Raw genomic sequence first — 7,787 nt, forward strand, 5'->3', positions numbered from 1 at the left:
GAAGCATTTATGGGATAGTATCTAAGAAGCACTTTCGGTGCCTTGGAAAAAAGTGTTAAATATAAAATACTGGGAATATAAAAGTGGGAGACAACCTCAGATACACAATCTATGCGTTAGAGGAAATAAAATTGCTGTATTCATCAAAATGATCAATGTAAAGTGAAGAAAGCAGAGTGTTTTGTTTCCTGGCAGGGTAACCAGTCTGGTTTGCCTAAGGATTAATGTGCAAAGATGTTTACCACCAATAAAAGAGTCTGTAGAAATATTGCTTCTCCAGGTCAGCGCAAGGGTGAAACATTGTTCATTTAATCCCGGCAGAAACAATTCATCCGCCTTTAGGGAACACTTGTATCACTTTAAGTCTGTTACAGGAAGCACAAAACTCTGTGGTCAAGTAGTTCATTTTATCAGGGTGTCGGGTTTAGATATCCTTTTATTTCACAAGGGTATCTTTTTGGACTTGGCTTCGAACTATTCTGGATATCTCTCGAACCAATGAAGTACATAGCAATCTTTTCTCAATTTCATTTGGATTAAAATTCCTGTACCGATTTTAAGAAAAGAGAACTACTGTAAATGTGGCTGAAAAGTACTTCGCTACAAAGTGGAAAGGAAACAACTATTTCTTTCCTTTATCTCCTCCCCCCAAATTTTTTTTGAAAAAGAAAAATGCTACACGTGCAAATATACTTGTAGCTACATTCTTTATAGTAGAAAAAAAAATAAACCACTTAAACAATAGAGAAATAGTTACTAATGACGTGTTGATATGACTATTGTAGAACTATTAAAATAATAAATGTGTTCACAGAACAGCTGAGAAAATGTTTACAATATAATTTTGAAAAGTATTAAAGAAAAGGAGATGCGTACTATGATTCCGTCCATGTAAAAACTGCGTGTTTACGTAGGTGAAGTGTGATGGGAACGTGGAGAAATGGAAAGCATCACTGCATCAGTGTGTCTGTCAGGATAAGCTCGGTCGTGCCGCAGTAACAGACGGCCCCGATCCATCCGTGACTCACGCCAAAAGCTCACGCCGTGGGATCAGGCTACTCGTTAGGATCGCCCAGAGACCAGGCTGGAGAAGGTTCCATCTTCACACCTGCTTCTTCCATGATCTCAGTCTCGGCAGAGGAAAGGTGTGGTTGGCATTACGTCATAAAGACTCCGTGTGGAAGTGTGATATGCTACTCCCACGTGCGTTCGTTTTGGCCAAAGCCAGTCATATGGCCTAACTTCCAAGGGGGCAAAGAAGCTAAACCCAGAAACTGGGAGTTGACGACGGATGTCATACTCACCATTCAGAGAAAGGCTTTTAACGGAAAAGTCTTTAAAATGTACATTCTTTTACTCATTTAAAATGAACTGAGCTAATAAACATTTTCATGTCTGGAAACATAGTTTGATTGAAAAAGTGTTTCTGGGTTAACATCATTGTTTATGCAATTTGTAAATTATATGGAAGAAAGAGACTGTAACGTGGCATAAATATAAATATTTATGCATTATTAGAAAAATGCATCTTTTGCCTGTGTGCAAAGTAACTATTTGTGTTTTCAGTTACGGGGCAGCGACCGCTTCTTGTCTTTTTTTTTTTTTATAGTCTACACACTTAAGTGCACAGTGGACATTCACTTGAATATTTACTGCAGTTAACTAAGGGTTCATTTGGAGAATCTGGCTGCAAACGGTTGAATTTGTTTTTATTTCTATTCTGTGCTGAGTGTTGAGGGTATTTTTCTTCTTTACTAAACCTAAAAACGGACCCATGTAGAAGTTGCCTTAAAGATGGCAGAGGGTGCTAGGGAACATCCGGCAGCGTGCTCCCACCTGTGGAGTTTCTCTTAGGACACCTTTGTGCTCTTAGCTTGTGTCGAGAGTCATCCTCTCCATTAGCAAAAACATTTAACTACCACCCACTGGGACTTCTTTGTGGGCGGGGATCTGACACCTGCAATTATATAATTCTTGTATAATTCGCCCCATCTGACCAGCAGGGTTCCTGGAACGGTGAGCACTCAGATCTTTGTTTCAAGGGTGAATTTCTGCTCTGTTCCTGTCATTTCTACATTATGAAATATTTTCTCTTGGCCTAGCAGATAATCAAATCACACCTGAATATTAAAGGCAGGGGCAGAGTGTCTGCCGTCACGGGCTTGCAATCCGTTCTTTGACTGTTCCTGCCAGCTGCCTCCCTGACACTAGAATTTAGGCCAAAATCGGACTCAGCGGTTGTGCCTTCCTTTGATCCCCACCCCTGTAGCCCGGATGCGTTTGCAGCGAATGCCTGCCGGTGAAGGGCCCCACCGGTCTCCATAGCCTCTCTTCTCCAGACGAGGTCACAGTCACGTCCTCGGAGGGGGGCAGCGCGTTCAGTCCTGTGACAGGGAGCAGAGAACAGGGAATGTGGGGCCAGAGGGTAGAAGGGCGGGAACCCTGCGAGCTCCTCCAGAGGGCCGGGAGAGGAGTTGTTCTAGAAGGAAAACGCATACCTGAGTCCGCGCTAGCGGCAGCAGTGGGAGTGCTCCTGCGGCAGCGGTGGGAGTGCTCCTTCCCATGTCATTGACCAGAACCGCTGGAGAAACGAGTTTTCCCCGCTCTGCTTCCTCAGACTTGATAGGAAGGAAAAGGAATCAAGGAGAAATCTTGCCCCAGAAAGCATTTCCGTTAGATTCCAAGCAGAGTGCTCAGCGCTGGTGCCGGCCGCTGGCCGCTCGCCACTGGCCGCTGGCCGCTGGCCGGCCATTTCTGTGCCGCGTACGGTGCTCGGAGATGATGGACAAAGGCCGCGGTGGCGTTCTCGCTTGTGAGACGATTTTACGTGAATTTCTCCCATTTTCCTTTCTTAGGCCTTTCTAAATTCTCCGAAAAGAGAATCTGTCCTTGTTATTACCTTTAAGCTAATAAAATTTGGCTGGAAGTTGGAATTATCTTAAAAGAAAGAAGTTAGAGAATAGTCGAATTGGTTGTAACTGGCTCAATTTTAATACTCCTTTGGTTCTGGGTATCTAGCAATAGCAAAGTAACCACCGTTATTCATTCTGCCACAGCTGTCATCCCTTTAAACACGTGGGTGGCCTGGTGGCTCTGCCGGTCCGTAGCCGGTGTCACCGTTCCTACTGGCTGGATTAAACCAGTGAAAGCCAAAGCTGAAGTTTCCAAATGAAGTGGGAACATACGATGCTCTAGAGATATTTGACCATCAATGAGAGTCACAGAATCTTCAAAGAAAGGAAATGGGAAGGTGTAGCCTATGGCAAAGATGGCACATCAATCAACAGTCTCCACAGTGCTACAAAAAATGCCAACTGTTTCCATGCGTCCTTTCACAGCGAACTTGACCGTTATTCTGCCGGAAATGGTGTGGTTGGGAAGGTGTCATCGATGCTTAATCGAGAGTTTAGAAATCTACAGAAGCAGGAACGACGACTCGCATCGGTCTTTGTGTCACTTCATTCATTCATTCACTCATCCACTAATTCATTCCGGAAAACTTCGTGGGGTCATCCGTTTATCCCTTCTGGGTCTGTCAATGAGGTGAAAATGCTCTTTAAGAAAAGTTCAAACTCCAGGGCTCCTTTTCCCTCCCTCTCGAAGGCCATTCTCCTACTGAGAAGCGAGTAAAAAGCCAGGAAAACAAAGTCTGGTCCTCCAGAGCGAGAGGCTTCGTCTGGCGTCCCAGCCTCGGACATGGCTCCCTGCACTGGTGTCAGCCCGCGGTCGTGGTAGATGCTGGGACGCGAGGGGCCCGTTCTCAGCTTTGACCCTGGTTCTCAACCCCGATCGAGCATTTATCACAGTGACCGACCCCTCCCTCTTCTCTCTGTGCCGAGATCGTCAGGCGAGCTTCACGCGGTGGCGATTGCGTGTGTTCTATAGCAAAACCTCATTTATCGGGCGCGGTCATGTGGTCGGAATTTTGAAAATTTACACAGGGAAAGAAATCTTTTTATTCATTACTCTTTTACTCTTTTACCTTTTACCTTGCGTTTCGATGAAAGTATTTTTCAGTGTATTACGCTCGGGTCTCGTTTCTTAAGTAGTGCGTAGTGAACATAACTTAACCTTTATTGCCCATTCTCATCATCAAGCACCTTAATTAGCTGCTTGAGCTCTATAATGCGATCTCAATGTCTCTCCCCTGTGCTGTCCGTCACAATGGCTCTTGTCGCCGAGTCTCTCTCCGGCAGGATTTCCCTTCTCATTTGCTGCTCTGGCCGGAACAAAACCAGACACTCGATGTTAGAATTCTCCGTAAAACAGTGGTCACTAAGTTCTGAGTAACTATCCTCGTCCTGTCTCATCAGCGACGTGTATGGGTCGTAATACAGAGAAGCCCGTTTTTGTCCTTCCTTGTCCTTATAATCGCATCAGCAGCGACAAAATACACGCACCCCACGGGGTGACACACACACTTCCTGAGGCGTCCGACTGGACTGTGCAGGACGGAATCTCAGATGGATTGACTCTCCGCCCAGTTATTCCTCACAGGTGCCGCCATGGTCTTCTTGACACGTCATTGAAGTGAGAGTCAAGGACACTGTCCATGGCTCAGCCTTGGTCCCACACACGTCCACATCCAGGCCCCTCGCTGGCCCCGACAGACGTCTGGAGGAAAGTGGGAGTGTGGCCAAGGGGGCAGCTGGGCAGTCGTGGGGCGGTGGGGGCAGAGGGGTCACAGCACGGAGTTCCCTGGCCTCCCGGGTGAAAACAACCCGGGTCTCCACCACCAGCGAAGACCGTCCGGGCCCGGGCCCGCGTGTCAGCCCGCGTGCCTCCCTCCCTGCCACGCAGCTCCTCCTCCTCTGCTGCTCCTTGGAACGTTCGCTGGGCTCGTCGCTGCTTTGGGAATCCGCCAAGGACGGTGGCCTTGAACCCACAGAGGGGCTGAAGCACATGAATGCCTTCGACGTCGGTGCGTTCCTCTTTTTAGAAAAAGACTTGGTAAGCCAAGCCTTTGCGATGTTTGGGTGTGCGACCGTGTGTTTCCTGCTGACCTCCAGGCTTCTTGAGGTCAAGTGCGTTTGTCCTTTACATCTTGAATTCCTCAGCACAACCTGGGTTCTCAACAGCTCTGGGTTGCTGTGTGCATCTTCTTAGCGGGAGCTCCAGCATCTTACATCTTACAAAAGGCTGGGATCACAGCATCTCTCGTTTTTACTTCTCGGTTTTTACTTCTCGGTTTTTACTTCTCGGCCTTCTCTTCCATTCTCTGACGGTTGCTGTTTACTTTTGTGCAGATGAATCCTAAATATACATCTCTACCCGAGTAGTTTGTTAGTTCTCACGTGCTGCTTTTGTCAAATCAGCGATGATGGCTTAAACACGCACACGCACACACGCACACACACGCACGTACACAGACACACGTACCAAGTCTATTTCTTTTATTCTTAGGTTGAAAATGTGGCAGATCCACTAGGAGAGTGATCTACGTTCTAATACTGTCTTCCCCCCAATTTCCTGCCTGTCTTTAAGTAGCAGTTACTTTCTCCAAACCTAAATTTTCTTGGTTCTAAAATCAAGGAGGTTGAATTAAAGCCATCCCCAGTTCTAAAACACTATGACAGTTTATCTGTTACATGACTTTACCTCATTTACTTGGCCCAAGGACTACTATCAGAATCTCTTTAAAATATAAAATTTGTTTATCATATCATTTTTCTGACTTTCCTCTCTACATTGGATGTTTTTTAATGAGAAAATATTTTAAACATACTAAAAAGTGAATAAAATCATATAACAGTTAATAAAGTATCATATATGATGATACATCTATTCATCTGTCACATAGTAGGTGATCAACAAATACTTGGAATGAATGATCTGGACAGTTTAAAATAGCTGTGATTTTCCCAGAATGGCCAGCAGAGGGCGAGCTTGGACATGGACAAAACCGACCCTGGGATTACAGGGTTCCCAGAGAGTTAGCTTGTCACCTGCCCTCCCCCGCTCCCCACCCCTGTCTGTGTCTGACTGTGTCCGTTATTATGCCATTGCTTAGCACATTTCCAAGAAACTGGTCTGTTTACAGCTTGTGAAACATACTAAATGAGCACAACCGCACGTGTGTGCATATTACTCGGAACCCAGAGTGAGCGGCATGGTAAATAACTGGCAAGTCTGCACTATGTAAGGTGCCCGTCTAGATCATGCTGAAGCCCCCTAACCGTTCTTTGCAGGTCATACATATGGTTCTGAACCGCGTCCGTCAGGCCGGTGGAGTGTGGTCTGAATTAACTGTGCAAGTCACTGCGTTTCGTCGCACTAGTGTTTCACGCCCACGCACATTCCTCGTCCCCAGAGGAAGCCGCCGTTGATGCTTTTCGCATCTCTCTCAAACTGCACATACAGGCACAACCATAGGAATGTAGTTTTTGGTTTTTTTTATAAATGGGATCCCAAATATATATATGATCCTATATTCGATTTTTTTCCCAACAAGTATCTTCTGATATCTGCACACATAATTGTGCCTCCTTCTCCCTAATGGGCTGGGTACGTAGATGTGTTGGCTAACGGACATCATGACAAAGCGCAGAAGGCCTGACTGCCTCTGGTCACGACTCCCAAGTGTCCACTCGGCCCAGCCTCATGAGTGTAGAAAGCCGTGAAAGGAAGCCTTGAATCTTAGTAATCCGAGGCGCGCGCACCTGCGCAGGTGGGTGGAGCATCCCCACATCACCGTGACACAGCCATAAGGAAACAGACCTGCTTTGCAGTGGCCAGTGCACAGCTCCGTCCGCACCAGAATTCCCAGCGCCGATCACGGGGATTCTCCCCCATAAATCCCTCTAGACTCTTACACGCCTTGCTGTGGAAATACTGCAGTTTGAACTTCTCACTCCCTACGTGAAGAAAAAAATGGAAAATAGCAGTTTGGAGTCAGGAAACTCAAAGCTTGCTTTGGCGCTTACACATGTTAATTTGTGGGGCGGTACTTTCTGTGCACACGATGGGCTGTTCTGCTGCTCTCCCAGCCGCACATTCAGCGAGGTCATCTGGTGGCTTGAAACTGGCCTTGGCGGGTGTATTTACACCTTCGGGATCAGCAGGTGCTACGAAGCGGGGCTCCCTCCAGCTCCCCAGAGCCCGCCGTCAAGCATTTGCCAGCACGCCTCCTATGAGCGCTGGAACACACGCTTACCGACTTGCGCCTCGCCTCACAATGAGACGCGAACATTAAAACGAGGACAGTGCTTTATGGGATGCCGGCAGCATCTGCACCCCAATCTCTAACCCCTGAGAAAGAAGAAGTCCCATAGAACGCTGAGACAGAGCCCCACAGACCCTCGCTGTCCCTGGGAAGCAATTAACACCAGAAAGAGATTATATCCAAACTGCATTTTAATGCTTGGGCTGCAAACCTTTAATGAAAAAGGCAGAAAAAGTACATTAAAAGCCTCGTATCGATCCATCAGGCTTTTCTGATGGCAGACACAGACGAGTGGTGAAGCAGAGGCTGTTAACTGACTGTGAAAACAGCAGGACAAATAAAGAGAAAAACGTAAGAAAGAAAAAGTGTGGGTATGCGCTTAAGTAAGCAGATTGCAAAGAAGTCACCACGTTTTATGTTCATCGAAGCGATAAAAGAGCCGGTGATTTCTGCCAAAGGTGCAGCCTCACGAATCAGACACCTCACACCCCAATACGACTGCGAAAACCCAGCCCTGTCGGAGCACTTTGCAGGTTTTAAATTCAAATTAAGCCAAGAAATCATTGCTAGAAATTTACAAGGTAGTAAGATTCATTTTTCATCCCAAATTACGTCATAGTCCAAC

Source organism: Pteropus vampyrus, unplaced genomic scaffold (assembly GCF_000151845.1).
Source record: "Pteropus vampyrus isolate Shadow unplaced genomic scaffold, Pvam_2.0 Scaffold241, whole genome shotgun sequence".
Taxonomy (NCBI): domain Eukaryota; kingdom Metazoa; phylum Chordata; class Mammalia; order Chiroptera; family Pteropodidae; genus Pteropus; species Pteropus vampyrus.